We start from the raw sequence: 14,690 nt of genomic DNA, 5'->3' as shown, positions 1-14,690 counted from the left end.
GAAGGGTGATGAGATGCGTGGAAATGACAACAACAGAACCGACATGACAGCAAAAAAAAACAACTCTCATCGGACACATGGTTAGGTACACCTGCTGGACTAATCATTATGCAAATTTGGCGTAGTTGTGTACGACTGTTTCAAAGAATGTGGCCTGTGACCTAAGAGCCTCAGGTTAAACCCGACCGGCGTTGTGGGCGTGAACAAGCAGGGGCAGCTGCTAATGCTGCATTCAGGACTGCTAGAAAATTCCTTGGTCCAAAGTGCAGCCTGCAGCAAACGTACAAAAGTGGAATAAAACAGCAAAAGTTGCAAATTTGACACTAGTAACACAAAGCTGCCATGCAGACTGTTTTTTTTCTTTGAAACTGTCATTGCTAAAAAAAAAAAAAAAAAGAATCAAAATCAATGTTGTTATGAGTTATTGACATATTAAGGGCTCTAATTACAGTACTTCAACAATGGTCCCCAACCACCGGGCCGCACAAGAAATAAAAAAATAAAAAAGATAATAATAATACCTTTTTTTTTTTTTTTTTAATTAAATCAACATAAAAAACACAAGATAGACTTACAATTAGTGCACCAACCCAAAAAACCTCCCTCCCCCATTCACACTCATTCGCACAAAAAGGTTGTTTCTTTCTGTTACTAATATTTCTGGTCCCTACATTATATATCAATATATATCAATACAGTCTGCAGGGATACAGTCCGTAAGCACACATGATTGTATTTTTTTATGCGTTGACTGCGTTGACCGGTCCGCAGTTACAAAAAGGTTGAGGACCACTGATATAGCATATTCCTGTGATGAGGTGGCGACCCGTCCGGGGTGTACCCCGCCTTCCGCCCGAATGCAGCTGAGATAGGCTCCAGCGGCCCCCCGCGACCCCGAAAGGGACAAGCGGTAGAAAATGGATGGATGGATATAGAATATTCCACTTTGATTTTCTGAGGGGGAAAATATTACCTATTTTGTGTGTTTGCCGATAAAATAATATGTTTCTTTGACAAAAAATGTTAAAAAAAATAATACAAACTTATAATCGACAAAAAGAGCTGAAGTCGATCTACAGATTTAAGCTTTCAAAGTACAAAAAAAATATGTGTATGACTTATTTTTGACACTTTTTGGATCCCTGAGAATTTTAGTTTGATTTAGTTTTTATTTTCACTGCTCAAAAATATTACTAAGTTAAAGGCCTACTGAAATGAATTTTTTTTATTTAAACGGGGATAGCAGATCTATTCTATGTGTCATACTTGATCATTTCGCGATATTGCCATATTTTTGCTGAAAGGATTTAGTATAGAACAACGACGATAAAGATCGCAACTTTTGGTATCTGATAAAAAAAGGCTTGCCCCTACCGGAAGTAGCGTGACGTAGTCAGTTGAACATATACGCAAAGTTCCCTATTGTTTACAATGATGGCCGCATGAAGTGAGAGAGATTCGGACCGAGAAAGCGACGATTTCCCCATTAATTTGAGCGAGGATGAAATATTTTTAAATGAGGAAAGTGCAAGTGAAGGACTAGTGGGGAGTGGAAGATGCTGTGAGAGCCGGGGGTGACCTGATATTCAGCTGGGAATGACTACAACAGTAAATAAACACAAGACATATATATACTCTATTAGCCACAACACAACCAGGCTTATATTTAATATGCCACAAATTAATCCCGCATAAAAACACCTAGGTGTTTGTTATGCTAGCTCCTAGCTCCTAGCTACTAGCTACTAGCTCGAGCTAGTTATAGCTCGAGCGGGTAATATGGACGGGATCCCGTATATATAACCCGCCAATACAATTCAAACACCTGATCAACACACACAATCACTCAGCCCAAACAACCGTTCACCTAACCCAAGGTTCATAAAGCTTACATATTTAATCAAAGTTGCGTACATGACACGCACGTACGGCCAAGCAATCAAATGTTTGGAAGCGCGCGGGTGGGACCTGATATTCAGCTGGGAATGACTATAAGAATAAATAAACACAATACATATATATACTCTATTAGCCACAACACAACCAGGCTTATATTTAATATGCCACAAATTAATCCTAATGCTAGCTCCTAGCTCCTAGCTACTAGCTCGAGCTAGTTATAGCAAGCGATCAAATGTTTGGAAGCGCAGCTGTGTACTCACGTTATCGCAACTGTGTATCCAAATCAAAGTCCTCCTGGTAAGAGTCTCTGTTGTCCGAGTTCTTCCATCTTGACTGCATCTTTCGGGAATGTAAACAAAGAAGCGCCGGCTGTGTACGTGTTGTTGCTGACTTCCCTCGCAAAATAGACACTTCGCACCGACAACTTTCTTCTTTGCTTGCTCAGCTTCTTTCTCCATAATGCAATGAACAAATTGCAACAGATTCACCAACACAGATGTCCAGAATACTGTGGAATAATGAGATGAAAACAGAGCTATTTCGTATTGACTTCAATGGTGTCCGAATACTTCCGTTTCAATGATTGACGTCACGCGCATACGTCAACCCTCAGAGGTGTTTCGAACCGGAAGTTTAGCGGGAAATTTAAAATTGCACTTTATAAGTTAACCCGGCCGTATTGGCATGTGTTGCAATGCAGAGGTGTGGACTCGAGTCACATGACTTGGACTCGAGTCAGACTCGAGTCATGAATTTGATGACTTTGGACTCGACTTGACAAAATGTAAAGAGACTTGCAACTCGACTTAGACTTTAACATCAATGACTTGTGACTTCACTTGGACTTCAGCCTTTTGACTTGACATGACTTGCTACTTTCCCCAAAACCCAAAGATTAAAAAGTTATTTGGAAGCGCGCCGCTCCGTATTTTTCCTTTTCTTCGTCTGTGTCTATCAGCGTGTTGTTCCTGTCAGCTGGTGTGCTCTCACTACAACAGCCAATCAAATTAGATATACGTTGTTTTCATCCCACAGCTCTCATCCAATCAAATTGCAGGACAACCAATGAAGAAGAATTGTCAAACAATGCGGCAGTGAGAAACAATTATGCCAAAGTTAATTTCGTTCGGGTATTAAAACTACGACTCGGTCAACAAAAAACGAATAGCCCTATGCAAATCACGCGGTTCGAATATTACAGACGGAGACGTAACAACTTCCAACTTCGTTCGACATTTGAAGTTGCACAAAGAAGGGTAAGTTTTGAATGTAAGCTAACGTTTATTGGCTAAGTAACGTGACTTTTATTTGATGTGTAGTTAAATCAGTGAGGCTGTAAACTCACTGCTAACGTTATAACCATAGACATCTTATAAGTAGACGCAGCATGGAGCGCTACTGCCTACAGGCGCAGACGAGACGCGGGGCCGCCATCTTGGAGTGGTGATCCGCTCCACTAGTGCAATTCATTTGGCAGGAGCAATGAACTGTCAGCGCATTTAATTAATCTTACCTCACTGAATACCACTGATTTTCACGCGCTTTTTTGTCATACGTGTAGCTATGATAAAGGACACATGTTTTGGCGTGTTTTATTATTCATAGATTGCTTAACAGTAATATAATATTCTTATACAGACGTCCGAGATCAAAACTGGGAATATAATCCCAGAGAAGGGGGAAAAAACGGTCAGCTATTTTTAAATTGAAGAAACAATATGATTAGGTTATATAAACATGCGTATATCCTACATAAACAATGTATGAATACATTAGATATCTATATGTCTTATAGACTGTATCTCTGTTGCTGCAGCAGCAGAGAGTTTATTCTGTCTTGACACTTTGTATTGATATTTTCTATTACATTCTTCCCTTAAATGATAATGTTTACAGTGATTGTTATATATGTATTTTTTATGTATGTCGCTTTGGATAAAAGCGTCTGCCAAATACTTAAACATAAATAAACACCTGAAAGTCTTTATATCAGCTAAAACCACCAATCTGTTTCACTGGATTTAGAATAAAACCAAATGCTGTCTTACCCAACAATGTTAGTATTTGAATATTGTTACTTGAAGACTTATTCCTGGTTACAATTATACTGTTAAGAAAGTATTGTCTTATATTTTGCCTAAAATGAGAATGCATCATAATCAGGGGCGGCTGGTGAATTTTGTTTTAGGTGGGGCTGAAAGTTTGTAAACCAAACCCCTGTAGGGGGGTCATCCTCCCCCAGAAGATTTATTTGTGATTTTCACATACAAATATTGAAGATATTTGCTCCTTCTCAACTCTGTGGTAATATTATTTTCATAAAATACAACCAATAGTACGTTAATGTTAAATCTTACTTGTGAAAAGTAATCCCCGATTCCTATTTTCAACAGTCCGCTCATTTGAGTAGGAAAACGCTGAACACCAGCCCGGCATCTTTGTTTTCTACCTGTCAACTGTCAGTTTAGGCTGTTCGCCGGCTCCTCATCACCACTTCAAGATGGCAGCCAAATTGCCAATGATGCGTCTAGTTATAAGGTGTCTATGGTTATAACGTCATTGCCAACACGGCAATATGTTGCATCCACTGCAGTTCGCTACCTTATTCATACTTTTTCTCAAGTGATTTTTTTTAAGCAGGGTTGCATGAGGTACCTACACATAACGTTGTGTTAGTCAATGTATCGCACACAGTAACGTAACGTTAGACGGCGGTCAGCAGCACCGCATATTTTAGCCACCTACAAAAAGACAAACATAGTAAAATAAAGGTCAGTTAAAATGTATACTATATTAAAAATATATGTACATATTGCATAGGGCCCTGACATCTAAAAAGTACAACTCTGTTCATTATTTTGTTCACGTATTTGTTATGTTTTTCATGTGTACGCACACATAAACACACATACCGTATGAGATGAGATCAATGAGATAAGCTAAGAACAGGATAGAAACTGCTGTGGAACTAGTTACAATGCAATATGCCATGGAAATACAATGTTAACACTTTTGTACAAATAAGTACAGTTGCACTTGTTTTTTCAAATGGGTTTATTCTGTAAAGGAATGAGTTAAATGTTTAAAATAACTGGTTAATAGTGCTATTATGAAGTGCAATGTCAGCACTATTTTTTTTCCTGCAATTTCAAATGCACTTGTTTTAATAAATAAATACAGCGTTTTAAAAGCATACACAATTTGTGTAAATATATTAGTCTGTGGTTAAAAGGACTTGAGAGGACTCGAAACTCAAAATGCAGGACTTGGGACTTGACTTGAGACTTTCCAGTCTTGACTTTGGACTTGACTCGGGACTTGCCTGTCTTGACTCGGGACTTGACTCGAGACTTGAGGGCAAAGACTTGAGACTTACTTGTGACTTGCAAAGCAATGACTTGGTCCCACCTCTGTTGCAATGTTAAGATTTCATCATTGATATATAAACTATCAGACTGCGTGGTCGGTAGTAGTGGCTTTCAGTAGGCCTTTAAGATCAGTGCTGTTATGAATTATTGACCTATGTAAGGCTCCAATTACTTTACATCAAGTATTCCACTTTGAAAAATGTTTTGGGGTGCGGGGGGGATTACATATTTTGTGTTTATTTTTTCTTAAACAAAAAAATACATAAAACATAAACAAAAAAATATTAAAATTATATTGTTATAATTAGAGATGTCCGATAATATCAGCAGGCCGATATTATCGGCCGATAAATGCTTTAAAATGTAATATCGGAAATTATCGGTATCGGTTTCAAAAAGTAAAATTTATGACTTTTTAAAACGCAGCTGTATGTATGGAGTGGTACACGGACGTAGGCAGAAGTACAGAGCGCCAATAAACCTTAAAGGCACTGCCTTTGCGTGCTGGCCCAATCACATAATATCTACGGCTTTTCACCCACACAAGTGAATGCAATGCATACTTGGTCAACAGCCATACAGGTCACACTGAGGGTGGCCGTATTAACAACTTTAACACTGTTACAAATATGCGCCACACTGTGAACCCACACCAAACAAGAATGACAAACACATTTCGGGAGAACATCCGCACCGTAACACAACATAAACACAACATAAACACAACAGAACAAATACCCAGAACCCCTTGCAGCACTAACTCTTCCGGGACGCTACAATATACAACCCCTGCTATCCCCTACACCCCCCCTCAACCCAGCTCCCCCCAACCTCCTCATGCTCTCTCAGGGAGAGCATGTCCCAAATTTCAAGCTGCTGTTTTGAGGCATGTTAAAAAAAATAATGCACTTTGTGACTTCAATAATAAATATGGCAGTGCCATTTTGGCATTTTTTTTCCATAACTTGAGTTGATTTATTTTGGAAAACCTTGTTACATTGTTTAATACATCCAGCGATGCATCACAACAAAATTAAGCACAATAATGTGTTAATTCCACAACTGTATATATCGGTATCGGTTGATATCGGAATCGGTAATTAAGAGTTGGACAATATCGGATATCGGCAAAAAAGCCATTATCGGACATCTCTAGTTATAATGACTGGCAAATCTGAAGTTGATCTAGAGCAGGGGTCACCAACGCGGTGCCCGCGGGCACCAGGTCGCCCGTAAGGACCAGATGAGTCGCCCGCGGGCCTGTTCTTAAAAAAAAAAAAAAAAAAAAAAAAAAAAAATTAAGAATTTTTATTTATTTTATTTTTTTTAAAAAATTAAATCTACATAGAAAAATCACAAGATACACTTTCAATCAGTGCATCAACCCAAACAACCTCCCCCATGCACACTCATCCACACCCACTCACACAAAAGGGGTTATTTCTTTCTGCTACCAATATTCTGGTTCCCACAACATAGACAACACATCTGCAAGGGACACAGTCCCTGAAGCACACATGATTGTATAGGCTGCTGGTCCACTAACATTTTCATTAATTACTATTTTTTATGTAATTTTTTTTTATATTGTTTTACTTTCTTTTTTATCCAAGAAAAGGTTTTTTATTTATTTATCTTATTTTATTTTATTTTTTTTAAAAAGGGCCTTATCTTCAACAGACCAGGTTGTCAATGAAATTAGATTTGTTTAAAGGGTTTTTTCAACCAGGCCCAGTCCAGATAATGTCCAAGTCGGACTCAGCAACACACACCTTCATTCATGTACACAGAAAAAAATTAGGGAACACAACAGATTGCATATAATTTATAAACAAAATTACATTTTCAAAATAAGCATTTATGTACAGTCCAGATTATGTCCAGGTCACTCAAATTAGGGAACACAACAACAGATACCATATAATCTATAAACATAATTATACTTTCAAAATAAGCCTTTGAGGACTTCTCATCTTTTTTTTAATGTTTTTTGGCATCAATATCGTTTTCAACCATGTAACTTTCTAAAGTTAGAAAATACTGAATAAATGTTTTAAAGAAAGTAATACTAAGTGAATATCTGTTTTTGGCCTTAAAAATAAACATTTTACCGAGTACTATAATTAAATTGACTAAATCATGATTGTCAATGAACTCTCCTAAAATAACAGAAACCACATTAAGCTTCATAAACAAACCAATCCTTAAACACATTTTTTCAACTTCCACCCAAAACAAAGACACAATATGACAATACCAAAACAAATGCAGGGTGGATTCAGGCTCCTGACAACAAAATTGGCAATCATCTGACTCTGTCATATTCCATAATTTTAACATTTTCCCTGTGGGTAAGAAGTTATAAATAATTTTAATTTGAAAATAACGATTTTGCACATCGATAGTGATTTTATAGATTAGTTTGAATATGGCATCCCATGGCAACGGGCAGTCAAAAAAGTCCTCCCATTTTCCATTTGTGTTGTATGAGGCAGCCTTCAAAGATTTCTTTATTAAATAAAAATTATATATTTTTCTATTTATTTTAGTTCCTTTTTGCCAACTAGAATTTCTTATTAGAGGTTTACAAACTAATAATTTAGTAGTTCCATAATGAATTATTTGTTTCCATCTTTTTCCAATTACTCCAGTTAGTTAATAAAATGAAAAGCTTGAGCAAGCATCACCATACATAGCTCTAAATTCATCATACTTCATAATTTTACCATTCTCATTGATAATATCATTGACAAAAATGATTCCTCTTTCAAACATATTTTTCCAAAAGAAAGGCTTTCCATCTATTACAATATTAGAGTTCATCCATATTAACTGCTGCAAAATATCGTCTCTTTTTTCTGGCACATAAAATTGAAAACACCACTATGAGTGGATTGTTTCCTTTATGAACCCCGCCATGTTTCCCAGCAGACTCTCTGGGAGGGGATCACTTGTAAAGAAGGATACAATTTCTTTTGATACAGTACATGGTTCAAGGTTGAGAAGTTTTAGGCCCCCATATTCATACTCTTTGTACAAAACCTTTCTTTTAATCTTTTCTGGTTTGCCGTTCCAGACAAAATCGAAGAACCTCCGCTCATAAATCTTAAAAAAGTTTTGTGATGGAGCTGGTAATGACAAAAACAAATAAATAAATTGAGGAATAATTAACGAGTTGGCAATAGACATTTTACCATACAAGGTTAGGGATTTCCCTTTCCATAATTGCATAATTTTGTCCAGCTTTCTTAGTCGATTATCATAATTTACTGAGCCTAGATCTTCCAGATTTTCTGGGACAACAACACCAAGTATGTTAACTGGTCCATCTGTCCACAAAACAGGCACTTTGCATTCCATTCGAAAGGACGTTCCCTTTAGATTTCCGATCCTTAACATTTTACATTTATCATAATTAAGCTTAAGGCCAGATTGCTGTGAAAATATGTCCAAAAGATTAAGAAGGTTCCGCAAACAATGAGGAAAAATCTTATCTTTGTGAATCAGCCTTTTCTGACATGAACTTCATCAAGAACAAACACAGAACACGCCTCACTGATGCACATCTGCAAGACTCACTCAGAGTTGCAGTGTCAAGTTACACACCAGAGTACAACACACTAGTTAACAGCATGCAATGCCAGGCTTCCCACTAACTGACAAAGAAACAGATAACAGATTTGGTGTCCAGTTCAAAGTGTGACATGATTTAAAAATTTGAGAGTTTACTTTTGTATTTTACATGAGTTATTATTTGTACAAACATGGTGCAAAGTAATTCATGATTTGTTAAAAAATGTTAGTGGCTATCTAGTTAAAATGGGATATTGTGATTTCACAAGACTGTCTTAGAAGTGATCATTTGAAAATGTTCAATTTGAAAAATGTGCACTTAGAGAAAATATAAAAATAAAGTGTTGCATATTGATATTTATCTGTTTCTATATATATTTATTGTGAGAAATCATTAAGATGATCAGTGTTTCCACAAACATAAGTATCATTAATTATTAATAATAACAGAGTTAAAGGTAAATTGAGCAAATTGGCTACTTCTGGCAATTTATTTAAGTGTGTATCTAACTGGTAGCCCTTCGCATTAATCAGTACCCAAAAAGTAGCCCTTGGTTTCAAAAAGGTCGGTGACCCCTGATCTAGAGATTAAAAAAAAAAAAAGATATGACATATTTTTACATTTTTACGACTGAGGCCATGTCTAAACTAAGTCGTTTAACTCCTTAAACGAATAATTATTTAGCCTAAGCCCCGTTTCAGCCACACTAAACCATTGTTTAAGGTCCCCCTCCGCGGACAAATTTTTACACGGGTAAGTGCGCCGTGTATTTCTTGAATCTCCGGCACTTAGCTTTGTATGGACTCATTGATCGTTTACAAACTGGGTTCGGTGAGGAAGTGACGCCAGAAAGACCGCGCACCACACAGGAAGTGACATCAGAAAGAACGCGCCACAGCCAGCTTTATAACAAAGATGGAGGCGGATCATCCAGACATGCCCGTGTTTCCCCACACAGCAAAAACACTCCGCGGCGGATCCCCCGCGGAGGTATCGCGCTTTCCGGAACGGAACCGCGAAACGGAACCGCGAAACGGAACCGCGAAACGGACCCGCATCGGCGTCCACTTGCTCTCAGGAACGTATCCGCCACGGCGGCGGGTCGCGGATCCGCCGTGACGGCGCGCTGCATCCGCTCCGCACCCATGATCAAAGCCTAACCTCCCGCCGCGGACCAGCAACGGACTCATAAAAACCCTGGCTCATCTGGCCGTTTTGGACCCCTTTATCTTATTTTCAAAATCCCTTCTGTTCTTGCTGTAGGATAAAATAGGAAACTAAAAAATTCACTAAGCCCTACTACAGCAATATAGGCTTACATATGCATTGCTTTGTATTTTTAAACTAACAATATTGTCAATAGGCAGAAACAGAAAATGGTCAATTCACTCTATAAAGTAAATATATAATATATAAATATATATATAAAAAGTAAATATACGTATTTAATCTATTAGGCTACAACTTCAAGGAAACGCTGCTCCATGCACAGCTAACATATCAAGAAAATGAATAACTGGTGAATGACAAGAAGTCCAATAAAAGGTTGTTTATTTATACATATACATCTCTATTCCTCCTGAGGAGGTGGAAGCGGGACTCGTCTCTTCGTTGCCCGATCCCCCGCCAAGTTGAACCACCTGATGGCGTGTTTGGTGACCTCAGCGTCCGTGGCTGACCTTGTCAACACATTTTTACTCACAGCACCTGTAATCAAACAAGATTACAAGACAGACACGTTTATGGTATGTAGCATCCAAAGCCGAGTATGCTTACACAATACAAAATATGTGCTAGGTATTAAGGAGATTACATTTGAAAAAAAAACATGACTTAAAGTTACTGGAGGTGGTTAAAATAAGGTGCGTAAACTATGAATTTGTGATCAGGGTATAGGTGTGCAAGACATCCAAAATGTTCAAACAATATCGTTATTTGGTTCCTTGATCAGAGTACTTGTTTGGCTCTGTTGGATGACGGCGGCGGAGGTTTGGGGGTGGGGGGCATAAATAAATATCCATAACCCAACTTTGGGAGGTTGACATTGTTTTCTTATTATATTTATACTATCATTCTATGTTTGTATTCGTGTAGGCCAGGGGTGTCCAAAGTGCGGCCCGGGGGCCATTTGCGGGCTGCAGGTCATTTTTTAACGGCCCCAGGGCACATTTTTAAAAAATACGATCGAAATAAATAAAAAACATTAAAAGTGGTATTTAAAGAGCAAACAGGTGAAATGTAACAAGAAAATGTAGCAATGTTTACTCTAATCACACAAAGCTGCCATGTAGGCTGTTTCTTTCTTTAAAAAATAATAATGAATCAAAATCAATGTCATTATGAATTATTGACCTATTCAAGGCTTAAGAAGTTTACCTTCGCAATCAGCTGGTCTTGGTTGTGCTTAATAGTTTCCAGCAGGCTAAGGATGTGGATTACCTCAGGCGCTGTTGACAAACAGCAGTATAAAATTAACATGTTTCAGTGTTTATCCTCATTACTCATAATCCTGACATTAGCTATTGACCTTAGTTAATGACAAAAGTTATTGACAAAGTTTGAAGAAAATATGTGATTGCTTGTGAATTTGAATTTTTTCCAAAATTTGTGGCACAGAATGACCATCCGGTATTTGTCAGTTATTGCTCACCAGAGCAGGAAATGTTGTCGGCCATTCTTCCCCCTCGCCATGTTGGCCTGTAGGCCAGGCTGGATCCAGGCTCCTCTGTCTGCCACATGTTGAGGGCTGCTGGTGAGGGGGGTGGAGGGAGTCGAGGAGGGACTGCCGTTCCTAGTGAGGTGGGCATTGTGAGAGAGCCATCAGTTAACCATGACTGGTAATACCCAAGGGGCCTATCTATACACTAATATTTCAGAGATCAGTCCCTACCTTGTGTAACTCTCTGCATGTTTAATGCAGGTGCTGGTGAAGGCATATGAATGCGTCCTTCCCCATGGTGAGGTGCTAAGGGAGATAAATTGGTATTAAATTGTTGTGATCTGTTAACCATGGTTACTGGATGCTGAGATATTATTTCAGAGATCAGTCTTTACCTGGAAAGTTATCTCCAGTTGAGGAGTCGAGTTGACAAGTACTCATGACTCTTGCTGGCACTCGGCGAGACGGTGGAGCTGGGAGAAGGGATACAAGGAGAGGGGAATATCTTTAGCACTAAGAATGTTAACCATATCTTTAATATTAATGTGGTGGTTTCGTTTTTTTCAATGTAAAGAGATTATTCCTTACTCTGCCTGTGCAATTGGCTTGCCAACCCCAGAGATGCAAGGTCACCATTTCCCGGGTCTTCTTCGCTATCATCCGAGTCCCCGAGACGATGGCTGTTGGGTAACCATATCATTAGGATTATTGCAATACCAAAATTGCCAAATATACATATAGTACAAGCATCTCTGGTCTATTTTTGAACGCTACCGGAAATAACCTTCCTATTACTGGAGAAACATGACAAAAACAAGGCGGAACACACTTACACTGGCTTCCTGTTCCTTTTTTCTGCCAGCTCCTCATTCTCTGCCTCAGATTGCAAATCCCAACTCCACGTTCCTCAGTAATGTGACACAGGAGGAAATAGTTACAATCATGAAAAATGTTTAAATCTAAGACTTCAACTGATTGTAATGGAATTGATATGGAAACCATAAAAAAGGTTATTGAAGAGATCTCAGGACCATTGATGTATATTAGTAACCAATCATTTCAAACAGGTACATTTCCAAACAAAATGAAAATAGCTAAAGTTGCACCAATTTATAAGACTGGAGACAAACATCAATTTACAAATTATAGACCTGTTTCTTTACTTCCACAATTTTCTAAAATCACTGAAAAACTGTTCAATAACAGATTAGAGAGTTTCATAAATAAAAATAGAATACTCGAAGAGAACCAATATGGATACAGAGCTAATGTTTCAACTTCAATGGCTTTAATTGAAATTACAGAAGAAATTACCAATGCAATAGATAGTAAAAAATGTGCGGCAGCAGTTTTTATGGATCCAACTAAAGCATTTGACACAATTAATCACAATATTTTAATAAAAAAACTAGAACGATATGGCATCAGAGGGTTAGTCTTAAACTGGATAAGAAGTTATCTAACGAACAGGAAACAATACGTGAAGCTAGGCGAACACACATCTACAACGCTAAATATATCCTGTGGTGTACCTCAGGGATCAATATAGGACCTAAATTATTCAATCTCTATATAAATGACATTTGTAAAGTTACAAAAGATTTAAAGTTAGTATTATTTGCGGATGATGCAACAGCGTTTTGTTCAGGAGAGAACACACAGAAGATAATACAAATAATAACAGAAGAAATTAACAAATTAAAAAGATGGTTTGACAAAAACAGACTATCTTTGAATCTCAGTAAAACTAAAATAATGCTATTTGGTAACAGTAGAAGAGAAAGTCAAACACAAATACAAATAGACGGAATAGAAATTGAAAGAGTAAATGAAACCACATTTCTAGGTGTAGTGATTGATGATAAATTGAACTTGAAATCTCAAGTAAAAAAATATACAACATAAAGTTGCAAGAAACACGTCAATAATGAATAAAGCAAAACATGTTCTAGACAAAAAATCACTTCATATTCTCTACTGTTCACTAGTGTTACCATATCTGAGTTATTGTGTAGAAATATGGGGAAATAATTACAAAAGTACACTTCATTCATTAACGGTGTTACAAAAAAGATCAGTTAGAATAATATATAATGTTGGATATAGACAACACACAAATCCTTTATTTATTGAATCAAAGATATTGGAATTCCACGACATAGTGAATTTGCAAACAGCTAAAATTATAAACAAAGCAAACTATAACCTGCTACCCAAGAATATACAACAATTCTTCTCAAAAAAAGAGGAGAAAAATAATCTTAGAGAGAAATGTAATTTAAAACATTTGTACGCACGTACAACACTTAAGACCTTCGGTATATCAGTATGTGGAATTAAATTATGGAATGGATTAAGCAAAGCAATCAAACAATGTACTAATATGATCAATTATTTATGCTTACATGTGGAAATAATAATAATAATAGTAAATAAAATAATAATAATAAAAAAGGTAAATAAAGCATAAAATAGTCTCTAATAAATTAATTAAATAAAAAACAGTATATAAAATATATACATCAGCAAATAACAAAAATATAGATCAAGAAAAAGGATCCTTAATATGTGCAGCAATTTTTCCCACTCTCATCACCTCATTTGATATTTTTTTCTACAATTAACTATGCCAAAAAACACATAATAGACATACCTTTTTTTTTTTGAATGGAAACAAAAACAACAGGGCGTCACACACAGCTAGTCCACAGTAAACAGGATCTCGAGCTCCACTAAAGAACAAAGAAAGAAATAATACACACTCATATTAATAGCAAAGAACGGCTGTTTCCACTCCTTTAACGTTACGTTGTTGACTAACGAAGTAACGTTAGCGACCTGGGCCTAAACAACACTGACAATAAAGTAATACGCTTTCGTTTCAAGCAGTTGGAAATATGTGGAATATCGTAGCATGTAACCTACATACATTCACAGCCTCTAACAAAAGATAGCCTAAGTTAACTGTATTGAACTTTTGAAACGTTCATTTACGTTACTCACCGGCACACAAAACACAGATAAAAGACAATTTTACAATACCACGGCGAAAAAATGACCGTCGTTGTGTGGGTTTTTTGACGAATAACACTCTTTTTCCACTTTTCTTCGCTCGGGCCTCACCTACCGCGTGCAGCTATTTCGAATTTTCTGGATACGTGACGTCAGACGCACGTCCCCATGCAAA

At 37.2% G+C, this 14,690-nt stretch overlaps 1 long non-coding RNA gene across 1 annotated transcript; it reads right to left on the bottom strand.

Moving 5' to 3' along the window:
• Positions 1-11,909: 11,909 nt before the first annotated feature.
• LOC133656921 (uncharacterized) lies at positions 11,910-12,444 on the bottom strand. The gene is made up of 3 exons (XR_009827201.1): positions 12,337-12,444; positions 12,092-12,183; positions 11,910-11,976 (listed from the first exon to the last, which is right to left on the bottom strand). It is a non-coding gene; the product is annotated as an uncharacterized LOC133656921 (long non-coding RNA).
• Positions 12,445-14,690: the final 2,246 nt, after the last annotated feature.

This window comes from Entelurus aequoreus, linkage group LG09, assembly GCF_033978785.1.
Source record: "Entelurus aequoreus isolate RoL-2023_Sb linkage group LG09, RoL_Eaeq_v1.1, whole genome shotgun sequence".
Taxonomy (NCBI): Eukaryota; Metazoa; Chordata; class Actinopteri; order Syngnathiformes; family Syngnathidae; genus Entelurus; species Entelurus aequoreus.
This window is presented reverse-complemented; position numbering and strand designations above follow the sequence as displayed.